This window comes from Schistocerca nitens, chromosome 2 (genome assembly GCF_023898315.1).
Source record: "Schistocerca nitens isolate TAMUIC-IGC-003100 chromosome 2, iqSchNite1.1, whole genome shotgun sequence".
Classification (NCBI taxonomy): Eukaryota; Metazoa; Arthropoda; class Insecta; order Orthoptera; family Acrididae; genus Schistocerca; species Schistocerca nitens.
The window spans coordinates 191,130,882-191,150,707 of NC_064615.1; the positions used below are offsets into that span (position 1 = coordinate 191,130,882).

Here is a 19,826-nt window from a genome sequence, read left to right on the forward strand (position 1 = left end):
GTTCTTTCAAGAACTGTTACTGTCTTCATATATATAGTTGAAAGGCTACCCAGCCATTGACCTTCATCTGTGCAAATGCGCACAGGTTGCCCAAACTCTTATGGGAATCGCCAAAGCGTGCGCGAGCAATGAGTGGATGGGCAAATGTCTATAAGGTACTTTACATATGTAGAATTGTGGACAGTTGGGAATGTGAGTCTCACGGGAAGCGTGCAAGGGATAAGTCCCTGCAGTCGCGCTATCGATCTGTGTCCTCGGTGGCTCAGATGGATAGAGAGTCTGCCATGTAAGCAGGAGATCCCGGGTTTGAGTCCCGGTCGGGGCACACATTTTCATCTGTCCACATCGAGGTATATCAACAACACCTGTCGGCAGCTGAGGGTTTCAGTTAGTCATCATTTAATAATGTAGGGATTTTGATATGGTTCTCAGTACCAGACTGATTTACAAGGAATGTTTGTGTATATAATTTATAAATATTTTGTGAAAATTAACTGAATGAAAATGAATTATTGAAGATGATATATTTTTAAAAGTTTATACCAAAGCTGCTAATTACTATTTATTGGTGGACAAGTTTTGGACTTTGCCCATTTTCACAAGCCATGTATTTTGTATTTAGGATATGTTTAATATGGACAGTTCTATCTAGGTCATCACAGTGTGTGAGTACTCTAGGCCAATAAAGGGTTTATTACAAAGCTAGCAAGATTTCTTTCTATTTTGAGTGTATCTGTTGACAACTCAATGTTTCTGCTATTTAGTGAGTGGTCTTCTTTACTCCTAAATTATTTACATTCTGCCAGAACTTCCCTTACTATATTTTCATCTTTAACATCATATTATATTAAGAGTATGTCATTTATCTTTAATCAGTTAATGAAACTGTTTGATGGTATGAGGCATTATTACCAACAGAGAGATGGGAGTAGCATTATGCAGTATATTAATAATTTGTACTAACATCAAGCACTACATGGATTTGAAGGCAAGTTGGTGTGAAGGAGTATTTTCAATTAACATTGACATGTTTCTTCGGAAGGGCATTACCACCAGCATTTTAGATTAGGTCCTCTACATCAAATTCCACAGATCTGCCCTAGTAGCCTTCTGCATTCTTTAAGCATTCTGTATGTTGTTTCGAGCAGGTGGGACATTCTATTATTCCAACAACTCATAACATTAGCAGAGATTTAGATGTTCTGTATTTTCAATATAGAAGATAGTGGGTACACCATCCAGTCTCATGAACTTTCCTTTAACAAATATTTTCACTTGTTTTTCAATTCCATGTTCACTTATTTTTATATCTATAATTTTTGTACTCTTGTAGGAAGCTTAAGAACAGTGTTACAATCTTCTTTTGTGAAGCAATTCTAGGAGACACAATTTTCGATTTTAGCCTTCCTTTTATCATCTTGCATTTACCGTATCTATCTCCTTCTTTTAGTTTACTGTGTATTATCTTGGTATCAGGTCATTCTATTCCATCATGCATGTCCTTCATATACATTAGCTTGTCAGCCAAGATACTTTTGACAAGTAAAAAAACTAACAAAGTTTCATACTTTAGAGATCCCAGCAGAATGTGATGGGTTGTACTTGTTATTCCACAGATGCAGCTGTATGATGCTCTTCTTTTAATTCTATGCAGGAATACTATGTACCGGCATAAAATGACTTAATAAGATGCCATCTGATTTCCATATGTATCTACGTCCAAGGTCTCTGCAGTGCTTTCCACAACTAATGAAGGGTGCGTGGTGGAGGAGTCACTCAGTAACTGGAGCGGTTCCACTGATGTACAATGGATTAAAATTAATGGAGCATAGGGACTGCAGAAGCACTTCAAAACTTCAGGCATCCACAACTAGCCATTTGCATATGCTCCTGACCAAGATGAGAAAAATGTTGTAAGATGTTTTTTCAGCTAAATCTAAAGTACCTTCTAACTGATCAGCCAGACATTATGAACACCTACCTAATACCCAGTATGTTCACCTTTGACACAGATAACAGCAGCAATATGTTGTGGCATGGAAGCAATGAGGCCTTGGTAGGTTGGTGAAGGGAGTTGGCACCACACCACACCTACACACGCAAGTCACCTAATTCCCACAAATTCTGGAGAGGGGGGCGATGAGCTCTGATGCCAAGTTCAATCAGATACCAGTAGTGTTTGGTCGAGTTCAGATATGGTGATCTGGGGGGCCAGCACATCAATTGGAACTCACCACTGTGTTCCTTGAATCACTCTATCATGCTCCTGGCCTTGTGACATGGCACATTAGCTTGTTGAAAAATGCCACTGCCATCATCATGTACACGGTCTTCAACCAGCGTACATGTCCACATGAATGTTCTTCTGAGCATAATGGAGCCACTGCCAGCTTATCTCCGTCCCACAGTACAGGTGTCAAGGAGCTGTTCCCATGGAAGACAACAGATTCATGCCCTCCCATTGGCATAATGAAGAGGTAACAGGATTCGTCAGATTATGCACTGCTCTGCCACTGCCACATCCAGTGCTGATGGTCATGTGTTCGTTTCAGTTGTAGTTTGGTGGTGATGTCGTGGTGTTAACATTGGCAGAGGCACGGGTTGTAGGCTGTGGAGGCTCATCTTCAGGAGTGTTTGGTGTACTGTGTGTTCAGACATACTTGTACTCTGCCAAACAATAAAGTCCTATGTTAGTTCTGCCACAGTTCACTGCCTGTCCTGTTTTACCAGTCTGCCTAGCTACAACATCCAACATCTGTAATGAGAGGTGGCTGCACAATCCCATGACATCTGGATGTGGTCTCACTTTGATTTTGACATGTGTTGAAGACACTCACCACAGCACTCCTTGAACACCCAATGCTTATGATGACCCTCCAGGTCATCATGATCTGCCATTGGTCAAACTCAAATAGATGGCATGCCTTCCCCATTCTACACACATGCAACCTGCTCGCTGATAATACATGCATCATGCATGTGTCTGACTAGCAGTCATTACTTGCCAGGTGATTCTCCTATTACCTGGACAGTTCTACATCAACAGTAGGTCTGTGGTCATAATATTCTGCTATTCTGGATGATCAGTGTATATGGATTAATGATCCTAGAAAATGCTATAAAATATTCTCCTAGTCATAATGCTGACCTCTTTGCTTTCTGTAACAAAGTGTCCACTGCCCAACATTTTTCATGGGACATGCTGAAGTCCATCCAAATTGTAAAGCAATACATTCATCGCATCAGGTTAAGCTACATATCTGCAGCCAGCTGCAGATCAGCTTCAATACTATCAGCATATTCAGGTCTTTTCCATTGATGGCCCATATTTGGAATGTCTGCAGTTCAGAACTAAATAATCAGAATGTGATCCAATGAATATTGTTATTAATAAACTGACACATGGATGAACTAGCCTACAACAAACTCTTATGACTGAAGTTTGACAAAAAAATTGAGCTGGACTCCCACTGTGTACCTAGCAAATGAAGGAAGCAGCTTCGATTAATTAATTCACACATCAAGCACCATAAATCCCATCATGAAGAAATGCCATAATGGATGTGGAACGATTCAAGTTATATATTAACAGGAAGAAGCAGCCACTACAAACCACATCTACAGGGTGTTTCAAAAATGACCGGTATATTTGAAACGGCAATGAAAACTAAACGAGCAGCGATAGAAATACACCGTTGTTGCAATATGCTTGGGACAACAGTACATTTTCAGGCAGACAAACTTTCGAAATTACAGTAGTTACAATTTTCAACAACAGATGGCGCTGCGGTCTGGGAAACTCTATAGTACGATATTTTCCACATATCCACCATGCGTAGCAATAATATGGCGTAGTCTCTGAATGAAATTACCCGAAACCTTTGACAACGTGTCTGGCGGAATGGCTTCACATGCAGATGAGATGTACTGCTTCAGCTGTTCAATTGTTTCTGGATTCTGGCGGTACACCTGGTCTTTCAAGTGTCCCCACAGAAAGAAGTCACAGGGGTTCATGTCTGGCGAATAGGGAGGCCAATCCACGCCGCCTCCTGTATGTTTCGGATAGCCCAAAGCAATCACACGATCATCGAAATATTCATTCAGGAAATTAAAGACGTCGGCCGTGCGATGTGGCCGGGCACCATCTTGCATAAACCACGAGGTGTTCGCAGTGTCGTCTAAGGCAGTTTGTACCGCCACAAATTCACGAAGAATGTCCAGATAGCGTGATGCAGTAATCGTTTCGGATCTGAAAAATGGGCCAATGATTCCTTTGGAAGAAATGGCGGCCCAGACCAGTACTTTTTGAGGATGCAGGGACGATGGGACTGCAACATGGGGCTTTTCGGTTCCCCATATGCGCCAGTTCTGTTTATTGACGAAGCCGTCCAGGTAAAAATAAGCTTCATCAGTAAACCAAATGCTGCCCACATGCATATCGCCGTCATCAATCCTGTGCACTATATCGTTAGCGAATGTCTCTCGTGCAGCAATGGTAGCGGCGCTGAGGGGTTGCCGCGTTTGCATTTTGTATGGATAGAGGTGTAAACTCTGGCGCATGAGACGATACGGTGACGTTGGCGTCATTTGGACCGCAGCTGCAACATGGCGAACGGAAACCCGAGGCCGCTGTTGGATCACCTGCTGCACTAGCTGCGCGTTGCCATCTGTGGTTGCCGTACGCGGTCTCCCTACCTTTCCAGCACGTTCATCCGTCACGTTCCCAGTCCGTTGAAATTTTTCAAACAGATCCTTTATTGTACCGCTTTTCGGTCCTTTGGTTACATTAAACCTCCGTTGAAAACTTCGTCTTTTTGCAACAACACTGTGTTCTAGGCGGTGGAATTCCAACACCAGAAAAATCCTCTGTTCTAAGGAATAAACCATGTTGTCTACAGCACACTTGCACGTTGTGAACAGCACACGCTTACAGCAGAAAGACGACGTACAGAATGGCGCACCCACAGGCTGCGTTGTCTTCTATATCCTTCACATCACTTGCAGCGCCATCTGTTGTTGAAAATTGTAACTACTGTAATTTCGAAAGTTTGTCCGCCTGAAAATGTACTGTTGTCCCAAGCATATTGCAACAAACGGTGTATTTCTATCGCTGCTCGTTTAGTTTTTATTGCCGTTTCAAATATACCGGTCATTTTTGAAACACCCTGTATAATGTATACTACCAACAACTTATATCTACTGTTAATCTATTCATACTGATAACTATTGATATTTCTTCTAAACTACTTTATGACTTACATGTTTAGGAGAAAAAGAGATTGTTTGAAAATAATGATAATAATAACAATATAAAGCCACTGCTCCTCCTCTTGTACTACTTAATCCGCTTATTGTAATCAAGCCTTGGCTTCCCTCTAATATTACCCCTCATATTTCTCTCTATTACCAAACTCGCCATTCCTTGATGAATCAACAAGTGTCCTATCAACTGAACCTTTCTTTTAGTCAAGTTTGCCATAACTGTCTTTCCTCCCCAGTTCGATTCAGTACATCTTCACTAGTTACTTGATGCACATATCAAAGCTTCAGCATTCACATGTAGTGCCAAATTCCAAAAATTTCTATTTCCTTCTTGACTGTATTGGTTATCGTCCACATTTCACTTGGATAAAGTTTTAGAAAAGACTTCCTGACACCTAAATTTATATGAGATGTTAAAATATTTGTCTTTTTCACAGACAAATTCCTTATATTTAAACAAATTCAACTATCATCAGCTATCTTGCTGTCTAAATATCAAAGTGTCTCTAGTACTCCTACTGTCTCATCTCCCAATGTTGTTCTCTAAGCATTGTGTGACATTATTTTGCGACTTTCCATTACCTCTATTTTACTTTTGTTGATGCCCATCTTATAACTTGACATTGTCAATGCCACATAAATTATCTTCCAAGTAGATATGCTGAATAATCAGGTCTTCTACCAGTTCTTCATGCCATTCTCACATGATATTATGATGGCATGACTCACTATCTTCTTGATGTGCTCCCTGAGGCTAATTAGTCACGTCACCAAAATATTATGCAAGAACATTGTGAACAACCAGCGGAACATCTGATTATTCAAAATGTCAGCTTATCACTGGGAAAGCCTGAAGAATTACATCTTCCAAGTATTTTGTCATCTCTAGCAGAATTATAATGTCCATGTAAATCCTGAAGTTTTAATTTCTTCTCCCTGAACTTAAATTATCTTTTGAAATTCCTCCAAAGTTTCATCACAATATGCTTAATGTACAGCTTAATAACATCTTGAATAGGACATTCTTCTGTAACACCACATCTCATTTATTCACTTCTTCTTGCCTCCACTGTGTGGCATCAATATTTCACTTATATATTCACTAGACTCCAGATAAAAACTTGTCTTTCTCTGAAACATTTTTCTTACCACTGACAGTTTACATTTTATATTCTCTCTACATCAGCCATTATCCGCTATCTTGCAGTCAAAATAGCAAAACTTGTCTACTACTTTTAATGTATCATTTCCTTAATATCACCTGTTTTAATTTTACTATACTTCAATACCCAGGTTTAATTTTTGTTGATGTTCATCTTATAACCCATTCAGACGAATTCTGGGCAACCATCTTGACATAATTTAGTTCATCCCACAATATTTCAACTGGGTACCTGCCAGTCATCTTCAGGTGAGCCGTCAAAGACTAATGAAGATTTGTTCCATTCCGCAACATATATGGGGCCACTAGTATTCCACGCATGCATCAAAATCTAGTTGACAGATGGATCACACTTCCCGGTGGCAGTGCCTCACTAGTGGAACCTCAGAATTCAGCTGTCCTCTGCATTACCACTCACAATGGTCATTGGCACATGCTGTTGTCTTTGATTAAAACAAATCATGGAGATGATGGGGTTCCATACACTGTCCGGCAGGTAGCACTATCATAGTCATCAGCTTTTCCATTTGTTGTATTTCCATGGATTTTTTAATGGAGTCCCAAAAAGATGTTTCTGTGGTCAGAATCATAGTTATTTCATACTCCATCATCCAGTGGAAATACTGCATTAGGCAATAGCAGACTTGCTTGGTTGCTAAAGGTGAAATCATTGATGTTCAGTGCAGCATTCTTTCACAGTGTGTGTAGCGTGTCCTATGTAAGCCATACCACAATGACTAGGTATTTTGTGATTTCTGGCCTTCTGGAATAATGAGTTGTCCTTCACTGATCGCAAAAAGGTCTGCAATCTTAGATGTTCGACAGAAAGTCACTTTCATCTGAAGTTTACATATAATTCTTGTTATTTTAAACAAAATGTTGACCACAAAGAAAACTAGCAATTTTGACAGTGTTTTCTCCTCTTTGTCCATTTCCTGATTCTTGGTTTTAAATGACAGTGCCTTGTTAATTTACTGAGTGGTATATTTACTTTTTTCTGTGCACTGTCCTTAGGTGGGTGAGGTCCTCAGGCATGCTATCTTGATCCAAACAGTGTAATCTCTGCATGTGAAGGTTTTAAGCGCATTCATAGTTTGCAATGAGTGAGGACAACTTGATGCTTGCAAATGCAAATCAGTATGAGTGGACTTATGACAAACTGAATGTTCCAAGAGAACCAACATTCTTTTGTGTAACCAAGAGATACAAGAAAAGCAGCCAATGATCTTTCTCTATTTCCATAGTGAACTGAATGTTGTTATGAATGGAGCTGAGGTTTTGAATAAATTCCATCAATTTATTTTCTACATGAGGCCGCACTATGAAAGTGCCATCCACATACCTCCAAAATACAAATGATTTAAAGGGGGCTGATTCAAGTGCTCTCTGCTCGAAATCCTCCATAAAAAAGGTTGGTCGCCCAGGGACACAGAAGGCTGCTTATGATGATGCTGTCAGTCTGTTCCAAATATTCATGGTTGAACATAAGACAGGTTGAGAATAGAGTATGCCAAAACAAAGCAGTGATGTCCATCTGAAACTTTTTACCAATTAGTGCCAAAGGATCTGCAAGAGGGACCTTTCTAAAACGTGATAGCACATCAAAGCTAACCAAACTGTCAGAACCACTTAGGTGGAGAGCTCCAGTCTATTGATAAAGTCAGCTGAGTTACAGATGTGATTTGAGCATTTGCCCACCAATGGTCTCAGCTAAGAAGTGGGATGTTTGGCTAGATCATATGTAAGAGTTCCAATTGTTCACTACCAGATATAATGGAACACTTTCCTTATGAATTTTTGGAAGGCCAGACAGTTTTGTTGAAACACAACTATGTGGTCTTAACCTCTTCATGGTCTGTGGAGGTAAGGAGGATGAATTCAGCAGTGCAGAAGTTTTCCATTGCACATGTCCTGCAGGGTTGTAATCAATCCTCCAATAGGTATAGTCACTTAGCAGATCATACATCTTCCCATTACACACTCTACGAGGTAACAAAATAGTTGTTTACCCATGCAACCCTTCGCTACCACTACATCAGGGTCCTTTCACAGATTTCATAGTGCGGCCACTTTCTTCAGAGGTTATGTTACACACAGAGAAGGAGCTTTCAAAAGAGCATGGCAAGTTCCTCTTCTTATTTCTTCTGCAGCATCTGAAGAAAGGAGTCATATGGCTTCTTCAGCACCACTCACAAAACTTATTTAAGGTGGTGCTGTATGTTTATGTGCAGATTCCTTTACTTAATTCAGACAGCATTGCATCATCCAAATTTTTATCCATGAAATTGACAGTGGTACATCATGCAGTTACCTCTTGCAGTAATGACTGCTGTGATAACAAATGATCAAATGTTGACATCTGTCATAAATTTGTATCCTTACGGACCTAATTGAGCTTGGTTGCAGTCACTCCATCAACCCAATCTCATAATAGAGGAGAAAATGTGTTGCAACTTTTAGATGTAATTGCTACAATTCTTCTGAAACAACATCCATTATCAAAGAATCCATGGAAATATTCCTGGCCAGAAAACTGGTGAACCTTGATAGTGGCTACCAATTGGACAGTGCATGGAACCCCATCATCCTTGTGATTTGTTCTAATGAAAAATGACAGAGTGCACCAATGGCTGCAGTGAATGGTAATGCAGAGAACGATTGAGTTCCGAGGTTTCACAAGTGAGGGCGATGCCACTAGGAGGTGTGGTCCACCTTTAACTTGATTGTGACACGTGAGAAATACTAGCAGTGCACTACATGTTACAGAATGGAGCAAGTCTTTGTCAGTCTTCAGTGGCTCACCTGAAGATGACTGGCAGGTGTCCAGTTGAAATATCATGGAATGAATTAAGTGACAACGGGTAGCTAGATTGAAATTTGTCCAAACCTTCTATTCGGTGGGAAAATTTTAAAATTCAGATCTTATAATCTGTTTACAAGACACTATCCATTCTGTGCAAATGACCTTCCAAGTCCTTTGATGTCTCTGGCAGAATTACAATGTTATCAGCAAAGCTTAGAGTTTTTTTTTCTTCTTTTCTGTAAGCTTTAATTGCTTTTCCAAATTTCGCTTTGATTTCCTTTATTAACTGCTCAATGCACAGACTGAATAGTATGGGGGATAGAGTATAACCCTGTCACACTCCTTTCTTAACCATTGCCTCCCATTCATGTCCTTCAACTCTCAGAACTGCAATCTCATTTATGTACAACTTGTAAATATCCTTTAGTTTTTTTATTTTATTCCGAAACCTTTACAATTTCAAAAAATATATTGCTGTCAATACTGTCAAAGGTATTTCCTAAATCTTAAACTGATGTAAATAAGGCTTTCATTTCTTGAATCTATCTTCTAAGAAAAGTCATACTGTCAACATTGCCTTGTATGTTACTACATTTATCTGGACTCCAAACTGATTTTCCTTGAGATCAGCTTCCACCAGTCTTCCCATTCTTCTGTAAATAATTCATGTTAGTATTTTGCATCAAGGACCTATTGAAATGATTGTTTGGTAATATTCACACCTGTCTTCTTTGGAATTTTATCTGTTACATTCTTCTAGAAGTTACAGAGTATTTCTCATGTCTCATATATCTTGCATAACAGATGGGATGATTTCATGGTGATATCTTCTCCCAAGGATCTTAATAATTCTGAGGTAATGTCACCTATTCCATTTGCTTTGTTTTAACTTAAGTGTTCCAGCACGCTGTTAAATTCTTCTTGCAATGTCACATCTCCAATCTCATCCTCATCTAATTACTCTTCCCTTTCCATAAGACTGTTTTCAAGTTTGTTTCCTTTATACACCCCTTCAACATATTCCTTCCATCTTTCAGCCTTCAGTGATCTGGGCTCTTGATATTCATACAGCTGATTCCCTTTCCTCCAAAGGTGTCTTTAATATTCTTATATGCAGCATCCACCTTTCCCACAGTCATTAATACTTCTACAGCTTTGCATTTTTCTACTAGCCATTCCCACTTTTGTATTTTGAATTTTCCATCAATTTCATTTTTTAGACATCTGTATTCCCTTCCACTTGCTTTATTTGCTACATTTTCTCTTTTCATCAACTGAATTCTAACTCAACAATAATCAATATTTGAAAATATAATGTAATTGGATGGATAAAAAACATACTCACCAAGTGGCAGCAGATAACACACATATAAAGATATCTAAATATGTAAGCTTTTGGAGCCAGTGGCTCCTCCTTCTGGCAGAAGGGCTGAAGGAGAAGAAATAGGGATGAAGGAAAAGGACTGATGATATTTAGAAAAGTGGGAGAGTTCTGAAAAGTTGCCCAGAACATTGTGTGATGGAAGACTTACCCAACATGATGAGAAGGAAAGGCTGATTGTTGAGTCCCCAACAAAAAATCAAAATGTGTATTTAGAGCACTGGTATAAAATTTTTATGGTGCCTTATCAGTGCACAAGGGTTGCTACCACCTCATGACAGAGTGGAAGCTATTTCTCGACTTCGCCAGCCCAATACAATGCGTAAATTATGCCGTTCCTTGGGCCTGACAAATCTACATTTAGTACACAATCATGGTAAAGGATTCACCAAAGCTTGGTAGCAGTACAGTGTGACCTGATGAAATGCATCTTTCACAAGATTAAAAGCTGCTATTGGAGAGACTGCGATGTTAGCTGATCCTCTTATATTGTACCTCTTGCAGTTATGCTGGATGCAGGGTCAGCTGCCACTGGAGCTGTATTACAACAACATGTAAAACATGACTCACAATCTCTAGCTTTCTTCAACAAAAATTACCACTTTCACAAGCAAACTGGTCAACATATGGCCGCACGCTCTAGGTGGCATAGACTTCAATCAAGGCGTTTAGGCAGATGCTTGAAAGTATACATTTCACTCTTATCACAAATCATAATCCACATGTATTCACTTTCTGTCAGAAGCCAGATAAGGCATCACAACGCCAGTTGTGACATTTGGATTTCATTACCAATTTACTAGGGATACTCAACATGTTGACGGTGAGCAGAATGGACCAGCAGACACCACTGCTAAGGAACTTGACTTCACAGCACTTGCCAATGCACAGGAAAGAGGTAGTCCTTGAACTAACATCTGGCTTACAAATATGATATATTTAAATTCTGTGTTCGAATGTATTACTATACTGTGATGTACCAGCATCACAAGCATGGCAGTTCATTACAACAGATGTCCACCAGCAAGCACTATCCTCTCTTCACAGCCTCTCTCATCCAGGAGTAAGGGTTACTCTACAACTAGCGAAAAAGGTGTTGTTTAACCATATATCAAGAAGGGTTTCAAGGCAATTGTCTGTCAATGTCATGTATGACTGGCGAACAAAATAAAATGGCATTTTACAGTCCCAGTCATTACTTTCACCCACTGAATCAGCAATTTGGACATGTCCACATTGAAACTATTAGACTTTTAGACTATCAGAAGGACATCAATACTGCCTGATGGTGATAGGCAATTTCTATCATTGGCCTGAAGCCAGACCAGTGAAAGATGCAACAGTAGCAACTGTAACTGCAACTTTCTTTCACAAGTGGCTTGTTCACTTCAGAATTCCCCTCCAAATCACTACTGACATATCAAACAATATTACTGAATGAGATTTTCACTCTGCAGCGGAGTGTGCGCTGATGTGAAACTTCCTGGCAGATTAAAACTGTGTGCCGGACCGAGACTCAAACTCGGGACCTTTGCCTTTCACAGACAAGTGCTCTACCATCTGAGCTACCCACACACGACTCATGCCCTGTCCTCACAGCTTTACTTCTGCCAGTACCTTGTCTTTTACTTTCCAAACTTCACAGAAGCTCTCCTGTGAACCATGCAGAACCAGCACTCCTGGAAGAAAGGATATTGCGGAGACATGGCTTAGCCACAGCCAAGGGGATGTTTCCAGAATGAGATTTTCACTCTGCAGCAAAGTGTGCGCTGATATGAAATTTCCTGGCAGATTAAAACTGTGTGCCAGACCAAGACTTAAACTCGGGACCTTTGCCTTTTGCGGGCAAGTGCTCTACCATCTGAGCTACCGCCGGCCGAAGTGGCCGTGCGGTTAAAGGCGCTGCAGTCTGGAACCGCAAGACCGCTACGGTCGCAGGTTCGAATCCTGCCTTGGGCATGGATGTTTGTGATGTCCTTAGGTTAGTTAGGTTTAACTAGTTCTAAGTTCTAGGGGACTAATGACCTCAGCAGTTGAGTCCCATAGTGCTCAGAGCCATTTGAACCATCTGAGCTACCCAAACACGACTCACGCCCCATCCTAACAGCTTTACTTCTGCCAGTACCTCATCTCCTACTTTCCAAACTTCACAGAAGCTCTCCTGTGAACTATGCAGAACCAGAACTCCTGGAAGAAAGGATATTGTGGAGACATGGCTTAGCCACAGCCAAGGGGATTTTCCCAGAATGAGATTTTCACTCTGCAGTGGAGTGTGCACTGATATGAAACTTCCTGGCAGATTAAAACTGTGTGCTGGGTGACTTTCCCGAACTCTACTCCTTTTCCTAGACCTCTCCAGTCATTTTCCTTCAACCCTCTTCCTTTCCCTTCAACCCTTCTGCCTGAAGAAGGAGCCACTGGCTTCAAAAGCTTGCCTAATTAAAACCCTCGTGTGTGTTCTGCCACCACTTGATGAGTAGATTTTTTTATCTATCCAATTAAATTATTTTGTCAAACATTGAAAGTTTTGTAACAAATAGTAAAAGGTCTTGGCATGATGTTAAATTACTATATGAATTAGGCACAATATACTGTCACATTGCAGGAAATCTCTCTTTTGTCCATGTGCAATTCAAAAATTTAGTAAAATTTTTCAAAGAAAACAACCACTAGTCCAGCCATTAGTCCTGCCAAAAATCTTCTACTGTAATATAGTTTGACATGGCACAAACAGTGAAAACCCAAGGTGACTCAAGCTAATCATGAATTAGTGTGGAAGACATTTGGTTGTTTGGTTATGTTTGACCTTCTTATCTCATTTCCGTTGCGTACAACCAAATGGTTGTGATTTTTACACACTTTGCTTCCTTCTTTGGTTTCTTAGCCACTGATTCCCCCAATACCTCTTATCAAACATCAAATACATCATTGCATAATTGCAATTCAAGATCTGAAATATCCTGCATTTTGGTTGTGCCTATGCATATTTTTACATGCTGTTTATTGCCTTGTTTATTCCAGTCATACATATGATGAACAGATTACCCAGAAACCTGTGTAATTCTGCAAACTATACTGTAAACAAGAGGAGACTAAAATGTTGCTGATATCACTGACATATCTACGTTCCCAGTATATTTTGTCTGCTTTATGTCAAACAGTGAACCTACATCTACTTCCACTGTCAGTTCCGTCTCTTTCACTTTTCTTCACTGTTTTTGATTTTTCTTTAGTTATGTCTTGTATTGACATTTTGGTAATACTTCTCACTTTTCAGGACCAGTTAATTTGATTCTTTCCGTACTGTACCCATCCTTTTCTGTTAGTATATCATTATGGCCATTTAATGGGAATTTTATATAATTAGAAATGTATTTTCACTCTATTAATAAGACTGATGTTATTGCAATAATTTTCAGTTAATGCAACAGTTCTTATTATTATTATTATTATTATTTCTTTCTTATCTCAGACGTTATGTCTGGTCAAAAATGGAAAGTGACGCGGACCTTGATCAAGCGTGAATTCCTTTTAACTATACGGTATATGTTATATTGCATTTAGGAACTTTCTGGTAATTGAAAATGTATCAATAATTATGGATTTCTGTAGTTGCATATATAAGTTTGGATGTAGTTGTATTGCATTGATGTACTGGTGGATATTGTGTGGTATGACTCCTGTAGTTGATAGTATTATTGGTGTAATGTCAACTTTATCCTGATGCCACATGTCCTTGACTTCCTCAGCCAGTTGGATGTATTTTTCAATCTTTTCTCCTGTTTTCTTTTGTACATTTGTTGTATTGGGTATGGATATTTCGATTAGTTGTGTTAATTTCCTCTTTTTATTAGTGAGTATGATGTCAGGTTTGTTGTGTGGTGTTGTTTTATCTGTTATAATGGTTCTGTTCCAGTATAATTTGTATTCATCATTCTCCAGTACAATTTGTGGTGCATACTTGTATGTGGGAGCATGTTGTTTTATAAGTTTATGTTGTAAGGCAAGCTGTTGATGTATTATTTTTGCTACATTGTCAGGTCTTCTGGGGTATTCTGTATTTGCTAGTATTGTACATCCGCTTGTGATGTGATCTACTGTTTCTATTTGTTGTTTGCGAAGTCTGCATTTATCTGTTGTGGTATTTGGATCTTTAATATTATGCTTGCTGTAATATCTGGTGTTTATTGTTTGATCCTGTATTGCAATCATGAATCCTTCCGTCTCACTGTATATATTGCCTTTTCTTAGCCATGTGTTGGATGTGTCTTGATCGATGTGTGGCTGTGTTAGATGATACGGGTGCTTGTCATGTAGTGTTTTCTTTTTCCAATTTACTTTCTTCGTATCTGCTGATGTTATGTGATCTAAAGGGTTGTAGAGGTGGTTATGAAATTGTAGTGGTGTAGCCGATGTATTTATATGAGTGATTGCTTTGTGTATTTTGCTAGTTTCTGCTCATTCTAGAAAGAATTTTCTTAAATTGTCTACCTGTCCATAATGTAGGTTTTTTATGTCGATAAATCCCCTTCCTCCTTCCTTTCTGCTTAATGTGAATCTTTCTGTTGCTGAATGTATGTGATGTATTCTATATTTGTGGCATTGTGATCATGTAAGTGTACTGAGTGCTTCTAGGTCTGTGTTACTCCATTTCACTACTCCAAATGAGTAGGTCAATATTGGTATAGCATAAGTATTTATAGCTTTTGTCTTGTTTCTTGCTATCAATTCTGTTTTCAGTATTTTTGTTAGTCTTTGTCTATATTTTTCTTTTAGTTCTTCTTTAATATTTGTATTATCTATTCCTATTTTTTGTCTGTATCCTAGATATTTATAGGCATCTGTTTTTTCCATAGCTTCTATGCAATTGCTGTGGTTATCCAATATGTAATCTTCTTGTTTAGTGTGTTTTCCCTTGACTATGCTATTTTTCTTACATTTGTCTGTTCCAAAAGCCATATTTATATCATTGCTGAATACTTCTGTTATCTTTAGTAATTGGTTGAGTTGTTGGTTTGTTGCTGCCAGTAGTTTTAGATCATCCATGTATAGCAAATATGTGATTTTGTGTGGGTATGTTCCAGTAATATTGTATCCATAATTTGTATTATTTAGCATGTTGGATAGTGGGTTCAGAGCAAGGCAGAACCAGAAAGGACTTAATGAGTCTCCTTGGTATATTCCACGCTTAATCTGTATTGGCTGTGATGTGATATTATTTGAATTTGTTTGGATATTAAGTGTGGTTTTCCAATTTTTCATTACTATGTTTAGGAACTGTATCAATTTAGGATCTACTTTGTATATTTCCAATATTTGTAGTAACCATGAGTGGGGTACACTATCAAAAGCTTTTCGGTAATCAATGTATGCGTAGTGTAGCGATCTTTGTTTAGTTTTAGCTTGATATGTCACCTCTGCATCTGTTATCAGTTGCTCTTTACATACTCGTGCTCCTTTCCAACAACCTTTTTGTTCTTCATTTATAATTTTGTTCTGTGTTGTATGTGTCATTAATTTCTGTGTAATGACTGAAGTTAATATTTTGTATATTGTTGGTAGGCATGTTATGGGGCGATATTTAGCTGGGTTTGCTGTGTCTGCTTGATCTTTAGGTTTCAGATAAGTTATTCCATGTGTAAGTGTATCAGGGAATGTGTATGGGTCTGCAATGTAACTGTTAAATAATTTAGTTAGATGTGAATGTGTTGAGGTGAACTTCTTTAGCCAGAAATTTGCTATTTTATCTTTTCCAGGGGCTTTCCAATTGTGAGTAGAATTAATTGCTTGGGTGACTTCATGTTGCACTTCATGTTATCACTTCAGGCATTTGTGGTATCATCTTGTATGTGTCTGTTTCTGCTTGTATCCACCGTGCATGCCTGTTATGTTGTACCGGGTTTGACCATATGTTGCTCCAGAAGTGTTCCATGTCTGTTATGTTTGGTGGATTGTCTATTTTAATGTGTGTGTTATCTATTGCCTGGTAAAATTTCTTTTGGTTTGTGTTGAATGTTTGGTTTTGTTTCCTTCTATTTTCACTTTTTTTGTATCTTCTAAGTTGTTTGGCCAATGCTTGTAATTTCTGTTTCTTTTCATGTAATTGCTCTATCGCTTCTTGTTGTGAGATTTTACCTAACATTTTTCGTTTTTTTTTCTGACATTTCATTTCTTATAAATTGTGTAAGCTGTCCGATGTCTTTTCTCATTTTTTTCTATTCTGATCTATAGCCTGTGTTGCCATGCTGGTTTTGTGGGTTTCTTCTGTGTGTTGTTTGGTTCTGATCTCTGCCTAGTGTGTATATTTAGAGTAGTGAGTGCTCCTATATAAACCAGTAGTTGTAACTCTTCCAAAGTTGTGTTTTCATTTATTTTGTTGTGTATGATTGTGTTGATAGTTTTTATTGTTGTTTCGACTTGTGGGTTATTTGGCGGTCTATGCAAGAATGGTCTAATGTCTGTATTTGTTTCTTTGTATTCTATATATGTCAGCTGAAATTTTTCTTCTATATCTAACATGTGTGTCACTTCGTGTTCTATTTGTGCTTGTTCTGGTGGCTGTCTTAAGATTTCGTTTTCCTCTGATTGTTTAATTGATGCGTGTTGTTCTTTGTTTGTTTGCTCTGGGATGTTTGAGTCCATTACTGTATTTTCTTCTTCTTCTGATTGCACATTATTTTGTTCCAGTATTTGTTGTACTTGTTGTTTGATGTTTTCTAATTCTGACTGGGGTATCCTGTTATTTTTGATCATTACACGGATCTGATCAGCTAGTCGTTGTTCTGTTGAAAATTTTAATTCTGGGTATCTGGTAATAAATGTTGTGTATACTTGTGATCTGTATCCAGTTGTGTTGGTTCCTAGGTTTGTTGCTTGGTAATAACAGAACATGAGGTGTCGATTAACTTCATCTGACCATCTCATCCTCTGTCTTTGTTTTCCTTCTAGGGTGGTTGCAGGAAGCATATCCTGCAAAACACCTCTATTTGGATTTAAATCATTTTCCAGTTGGCTAGCAGTGTCGTTACCATTGTGGGCGGGCATAGGGTTCAAGCGTCGTCCCCGACCATGACGGCGCTTGTCCAAGGCTTCTTTAGTTCTGTCCTGAACCAAATAATCACACTAAAAGGGGAGTTAGCCCTATTAGTGGTTTGTTCTTTTCGTTGCCTTTTATGACTGGCAGAACATACCGGAGGCCTATTCTTTTCCCGGGCCTCCACGGGCTTTATTATTATTATTATTGTTATTATTATCATTACTATTACTATCATTATGTGTAAATCGTCATACCAGTACTATACACTTCATCTGTAAAGAGAATCTTTAGGGAGACCTGTTTGGTTGTAAGATAATACCTGGAGGCCTTAATAATCTCAGGTGCAATAAATGAATGAAACAAATGTTTAGGCTATCATCAGAAAAAGATACAATTATACATCTTAAGACATACCACTGCTCAACTAATACAGGAGGTGCAGAAGAGAGATTAGGGTTCAATAATGAAGCCATTAGAGACAAAACAGAAGTTCAGATTGGACAAATGATGGAGAAGAAAATTGGTTTGTCCTGTTCAAAGGAACTATCCTGACATTCACCTTAACTGATGTAGTAAACTACAGAAAACCTATACATAAGTGACTGGAAATGGATTTGGACCACGATCATCCCAAATAAAAGACCAGTGCCATAAACACTCTGCTGCCTCAATTGTCCAAGGACAACACTGTGCTGTATCAATTTTCCAAAGAAACACAGAGCAGGAGATAAGACATATGAAAATTACTATAAACTTCTTTTGTTTGTCTAAAGTTCTATTTCAAAAATAACTCTCTCTCTCTCTCTCTCTCTCTCCCTCCCTCCCTTTTTTTCTCTCTCCACCCCTGTCTCTCTCCTCTCTGTCTCCCGCTGCTTCTGAACATCAGATTTTGTCTAAAAGCTTGCCTATTTACCATTTTCAACAATGGAAAGTGTTATAGCCTTTAATCACTAATAAATTGCGTGGATATACAAACGTAGAAGCTATAGCGGGTTACATGCTACCAACTCCGTATCTGTCACTCAACTGCCATGCCGTGACATGCGGCCAGCATCGTTCATAGCCAGGTGGCACTCCCGCGCTCACCCGAGCTGCAGAGCGCCTCTATCGCCGTGTTCGCGTACAGACGTAGCGGCACTTTTAAATCTCGCGGCACTGTCACAACACTTTTCCCCCCTTGAAAAAAAACACTCACTTCCTTGGAGACACGGACAGTGCGGAGACATCCATGGCCTCTTGGGAGGCCCCGAGAAGATCCCGCGGAGAAACACGAGAGTATGGTCGAAAATGTCCAGGATGGAAGCTTGTGCGTGGAACGTGCCTCCTGGATGAGATGATGGGTGATCACTCTGGAGCAGCATCCATAGGTGTCGTGGACCTGGGGGTGTGCTCCAGTGAGATGGGTCCCGGAGAAGGCGGCGTCGCGACTGGGGCCGGTTCCGGCGTACTCGGAAGCGGTAGCGACGTCGGCTGCAGCAACACACACGGAAGATCGGCAGCAGCGACAGGACTGGCTTCTCAGGCTGGTGGAGACGAAAGAAGGGGCGGTGGCACCAGTGTGGCCACCACTCGTGGGCGCATCTGGTCGTAATGGCGAACAACCATGCCGTCGTCCGTACGTATTTCACAAAGCCGGCGGCCACGAAGAGCTTTGACCACCCCTGGAATCCGTTTAGGGCGAGATACATACCCTCATGCCCACACGTCGGCACCCACCGAGTATTTTCCCGCACAAGGGGACACAGTACAAGGCCTGACAGGGTGAAGCAGGTGCAGTAGAGTGCGCGGTTGGCGGCCATGCAAGAGTTCATCAGGGCTGCGATCACCCAGAGGCGTGAAGTTATAAGAACTCAGAAATTGCAACAGAGCGTCATCTGTGGAAAAATCACTAAGGAATTTTTTCATCTGGCTTTTGAAAGTGCGGACAAGGCGCTCGACCTCCCCATTCGATTGCGGATGGAGGGGCGGTGCTGTAACATGATGAATCCCTTGTCCAGTACAAAAATCATGGAAGGCCTGCGAAGAGAACTGAGGGCCATTGTCCGTGACAATCGTGGATGGAAGACCTTCTAGCGCAAAGATTTTGGACAAAGCCAGTGTCGTCGCCTCAGTGGTGGGCGACAGATATTGAACAACAAACGGAAACTTCGAGAAGGCGTCAATCAACAGTAGCCAATAAGTG

General features: G+C 39.8%; 1 protein-coding gene across 1 annotated transcript in view; it reads right to left on the minus strand.

Moving 5' to 3' along the window:
* LOC126235878 (uncharacterized) overlaps positions 1-19,826 on the minus strand; it is a 201,046-nt gene that overhangs the window by 31,297 nt on the left and 149,923 nt on the right. The window lies entirely within an intron of this gene.